The sequence below is a fragment of the Haliaeetus albicilla genome, chromosome 7 (assembly GCF_947461875.1).
Source record: "Haliaeetus albicilla chromosome 7, bHalAlb1.1, whole genome shotgun sequence".
NCBI lineage: Eukaryota > Metazoa > Chordata > Aves > Accipitriformes > Accipitridae > Haliaeetus > Haliaeetus albicilla.
The window spans coordinates 7,177,401-7,188,514 of record NC_091489.1 but is presented as its reverse complement, the minus strand read 5'-3'; positions in this window follow the sequence as shown (position 1 = coordinate 7,188,514).

The following is an 11,114-nucleotide window of genomic DNA, read 5'->3' as shown; positions in this document are numbered from 1 at the left end:
TTACCATAAGACTGGTTGGCCAGTTAAGGGATTATTTACTTTAACTTTTGCCTTGGCTACTTGGTCTTTGCTGGAACTACATTCAATCATATCAACTGTGGATCTGGTTGTTTGTCCTCAGTTTAGATATACCATTTTGCACCAGATGAGATTTTTCTCCCACTTACATAAGTGGTCCTGATCTATGAATACTGGAAGCTAGTTTTACATCCTTTTAAGACAGCTGGTCAGCTGGCATAGTTTGGCTTTGATCTATTGTTACATTTTAGACAGAGAAGTGCTTCCAGTTTCAAAATGCCAGGTAAGTTTGGGGAGCTGGTATCTTATAATAGTGAAACATTTGCCTCAGTAAGATAAAACATGTTTCATGCCTATTTTCCTATCTAGTTTCATTTAATTTAAAATACAGTATGTTATAAAATATTATATGATTGCATGATGATTTCTACAATCCACATTCTGAAAAATCAAATAAAATATTTTTTGAAATAAAATTGTTCAAAATGAACAATATTATACATTTTTATTTTTCCCAGTTGAAATTTACCGTAATTGACCCAGAGAATATTTCAATATTTCAACATTTCTTTCTAATCCAGAAGGAACATTACAGAAGTAGGAATTCATCATTTAACAGAAATAGCATCTGCACAGGCATAGGAGATATTTGGAAAGCAGTCTCCATGAAGAAGATCAGTGATTTCTGCTTCTAATCTTCTTCCTCTTTGTGCTGGTGTAGGTGTGAGGGCTAATTTAAAATAGCACCCTACCAGAGAAGAGTTATTGAAAATGGAAAGCATCCTATCTCCTTGTGGTAATTCACCAGCTCAGAAAACAAGTTGGGATCAAGACATAAGTTTATGCTCAATCTAGTCTCCTCCACATATCTATCCCAGGGACACAAAAAGTGGACAGGTATCCAGGTGCTCCTTTATGACAGGGCTAAAAGTCTGGACAATCTGCAAAGAAAAACTGTTATAGTCCTCAGCGTTGTCATTGTCCAAGTCTTAAACTGGAATTAGATACTGCAGTGATGGGTGCAAAAGGCAGAAACATAGATGTTGCTTCATCCACACAGCTCTTCCCATACTGAGTTTCCAGTCATCCCTGTGTCCTGGGCAGGTGACATGGCTCCGGTCACTGCTGCAGCACGTGCAAAGAGTTTTGATGCAAATAAGATGGAGATGTGGGATGCAAAGAATCTCATCTAACAGTAGCTAGGTTAGTTTAATGGTGTCAGCTCTCTCTATAGTGAAAAACTAGACACAAGCAGGTTCAGAGGATGATTGTGCAGGTTTTGGCTGGGATAGAGTTAATTTTCTTCATAGTAGCTAGTATGGGGCTATGTTTTGGATTTGTGTTGAAAACAGTGTTGATAATACCAGGATGGTTTTCGTTATTGCTGAGCAGTGCTTACACAGAGTCAAGGCCTTTTCTGCTTCTCACACCACTCCACCAGTGAGTAGGCTGGGGGGGCACAAGGAGTTGGGAGGGGACACAGCTGGGACAGCTGACCCCAACTGACCCAAGGGATAGTCCAGACCATATGATGTCATGCTCAGCATAAAAAGCTGGGGGAAGAAGAAGGAAGGGGGGATGTTTGGAGTGATGGCGTTTGTCTTCCCAAGTAACCATTACACGTGATGGAGCCCTGCTTTCCTGGAGATGGCTGAACACCTGCCTGCCCATGGGAAGTAGTGAATGAATTCCTGTTTTGCTTTGCTTGTGTGCATGGCTTTTGCTTTAGCTATTAAACTGTCTTTATCTCAACCCATGAGTTTACTCTTCCAATTCTCTCCCCCATCCCACTGAGTGGGGAGTGAGTAAGCAGCTGTGTAGTGCTTAGTTGCCAGCTGGGGTTAAACCATGAGAATGATTTATGACCCCTAATGTGAGTTTGTAGAAGGGATATGATGAGTTATCTTCTGGAAGGTCCTATCTTTATTATAAAGGCAGCCTAGACAACTATATTAGATAAAGTCACCTAATATTTAAATAGCTTAATTTCAGGGAGATGAATCTCATCTATTGTATAGACATGTTGCATATGCTCAGTAAGCCTGATTTGTCTGGATCTACTGCACAGCTGTACCCAGGAGAGGCATTGCTGCTCTGGGAAATATCAAACGAAGCAGCACCATGTGTTGCTCTGACAATCTTTATGTGCACAATAAACCAGCTGTATTTGAGATGCACTGACCTTGACAGACGTGGACAAGGCATGTTTGAAAAGGCACATACGAGTGTGAAAATGCCTGCCCTGGAAGCCTACATGCCTCACCTTCCCAGCCCTGCAGTTTTGTACCATGCCATAGTGCCATTTTCCATACCAAATCAATACTTGAGTCCCCTCATCGTAATGAACCTTCAAGTGTATGTACATGTCAAATTCATGGGGAAAACATACAGGAAGATTTTGTCACTGGACTTTAGCTGTATATAGGCAACCTATTTAATCAGGCTGTCTCTGTATTCTTCACAGAGAAGGAAATTAGCATCTTCAAGGAGTGGTTTTTCCTGAGGATGGGATGAATCATCTCCAGGAACTGCCTGACTCTCTCCACTGAAAACAGAGGGAACTTAGATGACTAGATTATGCTCAGACAAAACCTGTACATGCTTATTGGTAAATAGCACCATTTTTTTCACCCTCAACCCTATCTAATGTTTTCCTTCTAATGGTATCTTTTTCTCTGTTGAGACCTCAACTCACCTAGACACTGGAATAAGATTCTTCAGTGGGATGCATAAATTTATGTGGGATGAATCCAATCCTAAGAGTCATTCACTCTAACACAGAAAGATGATGCAACTTACTGTATTCTTTTGTCAGGACACTCTGAGATTTTGATGAATTTTGATGAAAATCCTATTGTCTTTACTCTGTCACTATCTCCCCAGATACAATGTTGTATAGTGTCACTTCTTCCTTTACATATGTGTTCTTCATATGATTTTAATAATTTACTTGTGTGAGAGAATCATTGTTATTTGCAGAAAAGTTAAAAACCGCACATCCTTGTATGTCTAAATAAAACCCAACAAACGATCTCTCCATTGTCTTTAACATAACAATAAACATCCGCATGGGGGTATATGTATTTAGATACACTTAGCTTAATTGCCTCTGACATCTGGTGGCAATGAGCAGTAACAGCACGTCAGAGCTGAGAAATTGTTTGTACCAGATTTATTTGAAAATCGTGACTCCACACAGGTAAAACTGTTTAGAAAGTTTCAGTCTTTCAAAATTTATTTTTAATCTGATCAGTTATATATATCCATCATTTGAAAAGTTTATATTTTCTAAATATTTGTTTTCTGCTGCTATGTTTTTATAATATATTATCTTGTGTTACATAGTACTGAACAACATTATACCATTGCAATGCATTGTATCTTTAATGTGGTGACAAAAAACCCAGACATAATCTGTTCAGATAGTTGAGCGTGAGTCTAGCTATGAGGTTCAGCAATGGGCTGTCACAAGGTATTCCAAGTATAGGTGAGCACATTGATTTATCTCACCCAAATCAGCACCAGAAGTGAGTCCATCTGACCTCATCATTCTAAGCTTCATTTATGGTCAAAATAAGCTCTTCCCAGGCACTGTTCATCTTCTCTTAGAACAGATATGTTCATACCCTGGGGTCCACAAATCTTCTTTGTTAACTAAAAAGAAGATCAGATGAAAAACTCAGGTGAAGTTGATTCCTTCCGAGATCGTATTACATCACATACAGCATATGTGTAGAAGGCAAAACCACACACCTTGACCTTCAAATTGGGCGATCCAACTAAGTGTAAATATAATCTCAGAATTTACATTCATTGGTTAGTAGTCAGTCTCTTGTCTACTATTGGTCAGTTATATTTAAATTAGCCTTGCTTGCTATGTAAATTACCATGTATGCTCCTTGCAGGTGTGAGGGGGCAAGTCTTTCCAGTCTTGAATTGAGTTGGTGGTCACAATCTCCCCCTGCTGCCTTTACCTTTCCCTTTCATGCTTCTTTGGCAGTCATCCAGCCTTCTGTGCCTTCTGGGGCAGGATGTTTCCTTTTATCAGTCTTTAGTTCCCTCTTCAAGGGCATAGATGTTAGCAAAGCATGCATAGTTTATACAAAGTAATCAGGCTTGCATAGTGAAGCTATGGAGTACTGGTCCTCCTTAAAGCACAATGCATCGTGTTTAACTCTGAAATGAGCAGTATCACCAAGGCTAGGCTGTAACTCAAACATATGACTATGCAAACAGTTGAACTATTGTCGTGGTTTAACCCCAGCCAGCAACTAAGCATCATGCAGCCTCTCACTCACTCCCCCCCCCCCCCCCCCCCCCGGTGGGATGGGGGAGAAAATCGGGAAAAGAAGTAAAACTCATGGGTTGAGATAAGAATGGTTTGATAGAACAGAAAAGAAGAAACTAATAATGACAATAATAACAGTAATAAAATGACAATAGTAATAATAAAAGGATTGGAATATACAAGTGATGCACAATGCAGTTGCTTACCACCCGCTGATCAACGTCCAGTTAGTCCCCGAGTGGCGCTTCCCTCCGCCCCCCCTCCCCCCAGTTCCTATACTAGATGTGATGTCACATGGTATGGAATACCCCATTGGCCAGTTTGGGTCGGGTGCCCTGGCTCTGTCCTGTGCCAACTTCTTGTGCCCCTCCAGCCTTCTCGCTGGCTGGGCATGAGAAGCTGAAAAATCCTTGACTTTAGACTAAACACGACTTAGCAACAGCTGAAAACATCAGTGTTATCAACATTCTTCTCATACTGAACTCAAAACATAGCACCCTACCAGCTACTAGGAGGACAATTAACTCTATCCCAGCTGAAATCAGGACAACTATGCAACCCACAAAAGGATTGGTCTTCTCAACCAGAAGGTCATAATGTTGCCTCAAGTTGTGGCAGGGGAGGTTTAGATTGGATATTAGGAAAAATTTCCTTACTGAAAGGGTTGTCAGGCATTGGAACAGGCTGCCCAGGGAAGTGGTTGAGTCACCATCCCTGGAGGTATTCAAAAAGTGTGTAGACAAGGCACTTCAGGACACCGTTTAGTGGGCATGGTTGATGGCTGGACTCAATAGTCTTAAAGGTCTTTTCCAACCTAAATGATTCTATGATTCTAAATGAGCTTGGGAGCTGTAACAGTAGAGTAACTGATGTCTACAAAGGACAAGTAGCTCAGGAAGCAGTACATGGGGAATTCCAGCTGTTCACTGGTCTTTATAGTGATAATGATAAGCAGGTTTCCGAGTATGGTAGTGGCATAGAAGACTAAGAATAGAGAGAAACACACTTTTGCTACTGTCTCATCTTGCATGAGTCCATGGAGGATGAACTCTGTCACATTCTTTTTGTTCTCCACAGATGCCATGTAGAGAGGACTTGAAGCATAGGAAAAAAAGCCATCTGCTACACCATTAGAAAAAGGATGTTATCAATACACATACATATTGATCACTGGTATATTAAATATTAAGAAAATTTTCTTTCATGTCTTTTTGAGACTATTTTCATTTTCATTAAAAGATAATGCTACCCTCAAGGAATAATAGCTGTTATCCAACTCAAAAATTAATATTGAAGTGTATAATAGCAAGCTCAGTTTCTTTATTTGAGGAGTGTGGTAGAAATATCCTCCAGAATCCTAGTTCTCACCTTTGTCTCTTCTGAAAAAGATGACTAGTTGCAAGGTCCCCTTAAGATCCACTTTTGCTCTACAATGTTTATTTGGAAATAAAAAGTTGACCAAAAGGAACAGTGCAGCTCTAATTCAAGTCTCAACACTTTACTCACAGCCTGAGGAAGGTCCCTCATCATCAGTGAATGTATTTTCCTTTTAAGCCCTCTAAGGGAATGAACAGAATTACTTCTCATTATTTCTCTGACTGGGTTAGACCTGAACAAGCTCAGTCACAGAAAGAGCTGTCCAGTGTTTCCTTGGATCACCTTTCTGGCGGTATGTGGATGAGCAAATCTGGAGCTAATGTGTGTTACTGATGTGTTAGTAGGGGGTTGTATACCTCACCCAAGTCCTGGCCCAAGAGTGGAACCCCTCATAAATACATCTGTAGTGACACTGGGGTAATGAATGCACCGCTGGTGACTCTCCTTTACTCACAAACACCCATGAATTCACCTTTTCAGCGTTAGTACCCATTACCCAGTACAAAGATATCACTAATGTACAATTTGTACATGAAGAAAGAAGACGCATAACCTTGTTTGTGATACTGGCAAGTCCTTTGGGGTCTGAATCCTGTGCAACAATCACAGGTCACTCAGTTCTTTCACCTTGAGGTCTCTGTCTCACCCCCTGGATAATCCCCAACTTGGGCAGCAGAAAAAACACTCTTCTGTGTCTCCATCTCTGTCTCCACGCTCCTCCATACGCAGACAGAAAGCACTTTGGGGGTGACCAAAGTGAGTGTGTTGGGACCATTGTTGCCTGTGTGTACAGTTGAGGGGACAACATAAGACTAAGCATGTGGGAAGTGCTGTCACCAGTTCTTGAGTCCTTCTCTCTGTAACACTGACAACATCCTTTTGACAGATCTTTCTGGAAACAGCACATAACCGGGAAAAAAAACAACTAAGACACCAACTAAAATAAAGTTTGAAAAAACTGTAGTTGACTTTTTTTCCAATTCATAAAATGGACCTCACAAAAGTCACTAAACATAAATTCCTATTTTCAAAGGCAGGATTTCACAGTCATGCTTGAACAATGCAAAGGAGCAAAATCAAAAAACTTACAAAGTTTATATTTGCCAGTCTCCAAGAATTTGCTTGCTCCTCTGATGACTTCCTCTGACCATGTTAGGGGGTTTCATCAATATGTCTCAGCTTAGATCTCATGAGAGCAATATGCATGTCTACACATTCTGAAAACTGAAGAGGCTGAAATGGACAACCTGAGTCTATTTCTATTTTTTATTCTGCAAAAAATAACTTCCAAGAGCATCTGCAAGAATAACTCTCTCTTACAAGATGGGGAAGTTGTGGCAGAAATATTTAAAGTAAATCACACAGCAAAATCACAAGACTATCTGCAGTAATGAGATCCCAGAGGCATATGAAGATTTCTTTGTTCGAAATCACTAATGAGGAGCTAAAAATGGATGGCTTTTAGGGTTGTTGCTGAAGGGTGATGCTGGAGCGTGGTCATCTAGACTATGTTACATTGCGTGTGGATTTGCTTGTTGGCTGGCTGACTTTATTTACGAATGGCTGTGTGTTTCTTCTGGAAGCATTTATGTTTCAAATTAACATCACAGCCATTTGCAAATTTTTTATTCAGCTTACCTTTGCAAACAAACATTCTTGGAATAAAGATGTCTCTTACACAGGGCATTTATATAAATTTTGATTTCTGTCCTAAGCTAAAATTTCTCATAAGCATTCTTATTTCTTAGTTTGTTCTTGCTATTGCCAGTTGGCTGCATAAGTAAATATCATAACTATGCTATAGACTGTTATCCCTTAGACATCTGGTCTGTAGAACTTTGAAACAAGAAGTAAAAGGGGTAATTATTTCAAAACTTTAGAAAGGTTTTTGGTTGGTCCTCACTGCTTACCAGATATTTTTACTCAGACAATGCAAAACCCAGAAGCCATTTTTTAGTCTAAGTATTAACCTTTTATAAGAATTCTTGCCAATATGTAGAGGAACCTAATGTTGTTTCCAGCAACACCTTCTATGAACTATGGTCCAGTTGTTGCCTGGCAGCACCCAGCATTTAGAAGTGAGACCCTAAAAGATTAAATATATAAATAAATATTAAGTTACAAGCCCAAACTTGGGCTGGGAGCACCTTGTAACATTGAATCTTACTTAAGCCATGTTGAGGTGTAACACAGGTGTAGCCATTTAAAAGGAACATAAGTGAAGAAATAAAATGGAAAGTGCTTCAGTTGCTTTTGAATGGCCCTAGGCAGGTTTCTTCTTCCTGCACTCAGCTGATTTGCTGGGTTCCTGCTGGCAAAATAGGAGTCAGGGTCTCATACCTCCTGGCTCCTTTGTTCTGGTGGAGATCCTGAGCTACTCCAGCTCATCACCCTGTGACAGCTTTGACTGGTACTGTGCTGATTTGGTCTTTCATCCTCATATGTCTTCTGTTCCCTCCTGCAGGAGTAGGTGTTCCAGTTGTTCCTGTGGACAATGTGCTTCCTTCTTTGCGTGGGTGTGTAAATGTGCCCACCTGAAGGATCCCTGAGCAACTCTTTTTTTTGTCCCTTTGATGCATGAAATTGTGCCTCTAAATGCTTTCCTTAGTGGGTACTTCATTTTCTGCAGTAAGCAATGTGTATTTCACGGGATCTGAGATTCTGTATTAGTGTAAACACTAAAATAAACACCTGAAGCAAAGCTGAAGGGTAGAAGGGATGGTTGGAAAGATGGTGTCAGTAATAACTGAAGTACTGCAGAAAGGAGTTGGTTCATGAGAATTGGAAGGGGAGAAGCTTCCCCTCCTGTTACTTGCATCAGCAAATGACCCAACTAGCACCAAGTATTAGTATTTTAATTGCTAACCCATGGATTCAAAATACCACAATGTGATTCTCATAAAAAGGCATTTATTACAAGCAGAAAGGGGCCTTCTTGGTGTGATTGCTTCCAGCAGCATGTGACAGTACAGGCTGGGGGGATGAATGGATTGAGAGCAGCCCTGTGGATGAAAAATAGGACATGAGCCTGCAGTGTCTGCTTACAGCCCAGAAAGCCAATTGTACACTGGGCTGCATCAAAAGAAATGTGGCCAGCAGTTCAAGGAAGGTGATTCTGCTCCTCTAGTCTGCTCTCATGAGACCACCTCCCTTGGAGTACTGCATCCCGTTCTGGGGTCCCCAGTACAAGAAAGATATTGACCTGAAAGAGCAGGTCCAGAGTAGGTCATGGAAATGATCCAAGGGCTGGAACATGTCTCCTGTGAGGACAGGCTTGAGAGAGTTGGAGTTGTTCAGCCTAGCGAAGAGAAGGCTCTGAGGAGACCATACTGCAGCCTTTCAATACTTTAAGGGGGCTTATAAGAAAGATGGGGAGAGACTTTTTACCAAGGGCTGTAGTGACAGGACAAGGGGCAACAAGTTTAAACTGAAAGAGGGTAGATCTAGATTGGATATAAGGAAGAAATTTTTTACAATGAGGGTGGTGAGACACTGGAAGATGTTGCCCAGAGAAGCTGTGGATGCCCCATGATTGGAAGTGTTCAAGATCGAGTTAGATGGGGCTCTGAGCAACCTGCCTTAGTGAAAGATGTTCCTGCCCAAGGCAGGGAGGTTGGACTAGATGCTCTTTAAAGGTCCCTTCCAACCCAAACCATTCTATACTTCCATGATTCTATGAATTCAGGTGACACTCTAACCCAGCAGATCCATCCCAGACAGCTGCAAATCAGTCACTGAAATTCTGAGGAACCCACAAAAAGTTGAGAAATTCCTAGGTGGTATCTTTGCCATTGCACTCTGTCTAATGCTTTTTGCCATACTTTTTGAGACATGGTGAGAAGAAGGGAGGAGGTAAAAAAAAACAAAAAAGGAAAACAGATCAAACATTTTCCCCTCCTGCTGGTTAGAAATTGGCCATACGCACACAACTGCCTTGATCATTCAAGGGAGAGCTTCATTCTAGGGATCCTTTGCTCTAAACGCACCTCTGTAGTATAAGATGCCATTATTCAGGGACCTACCATTATCCTTGGAGGTACTCGTAAACCTCCATTACTTTGGATGGCAGCTTTAAAGGGTATGTTAAAGATGTTTAAAGATGTTTGCCTTTTTAATGGAGAAAACTAGGGGCAACAGTCTCACCTGGATTCCCAACCAAGCATTGCTGGTGTATGTGTCTGCCACAGACTACTGTGGCAAGATTGTCTCCACTGCCCCAGGCCATCACCTGGGCAAGGAGATTACCTGCCTTGTGTGTTTATGTTGCATCTCTCCATGTAACACTGAGCACAGTGTGTCTGGCATGCTGTCATGAAACAATAATGATTCAATTTGTCACATTTCACTGGTTTAGTTCGTTTGCCTCCATGTAAGCTCTATCATTTTCCAAGGGTGGAAGATGGAAATTCATGCCATTTAGACTGTTCAATGATTCATGTCTTCCCAGTTCTCCCCATTTTTTTACTTGTTCCTCTCTTCTTTTTAACTGTCTCCTGCTTTCTTTCAAGGTGCTTCTCCATCTTGCCATTTTAATATTAATAGCTGGTGTGGAGAGAGGAAAAGAGTCACACTGTTTGACCTCATCAGACAAAAAATGGTGTGAATTCCATCTTTGGACTTTTTTTTTCTTTTTTCTTCACAACCCCAGTATCATGGGGGAAGGAGCAGGGTGAACTGCCTCAAGGAATCAGGTGAAAGAATTAATTAAGCCATAATTCCCATGTCCTGTGAGGGTCAGACATTTTGTCCAACATATGGTTCTTGCAATTTGTCTCTAAGAAAGTAATTATTAAGGGATGACTCAAACTGAATTGTTTATTGTCTGTATATAGGACTCAAGAGAACAAGCCAACCACATTGAACTACATTTATTGAAAGAGAAATCAATCATCAACATAAAAATCTACCAGCTATTGTGAATACCCTGCTATGTTTTCTAGGTGTATGTATAGGGCAAAACTCAATCAGTTTTAATGCTGTTTAAATTTGTATGCCAATTGCCTACAACTTTTATACACTCTTGACAAGATTTGTCTCACCTAATTGTAGCTATATGAAGCAAAACCAATTACACCAGCTGTTAACATTGGGTTCTCTTTTTACTCACACAAGAAGAAAAGGTACTTGGGCATGATTAATCTGAGCTATTATTGCTTTTTTTAAGATACTTGTTTCCCACTACTGACTGTAGCACTGCCCTCCAGAAATGAATTTAAAAAGGAACAAATACATTGCAGTCTAAATTTTCCTACATGTTGTATAGAATTTGGCCTCAGATATGGTGTTCACTTGCACACCCCCATTCACTCCAGGTGCTAGCACTATAAACACATGGGTCTGACCCCTGGTCCCACTCCAGTTGCTGGCATCCAGGCCACCACTCGCTGCGGTTGCTGGCACCGTGGGCACAAAGGCCTCTGGCCTGTGTCCC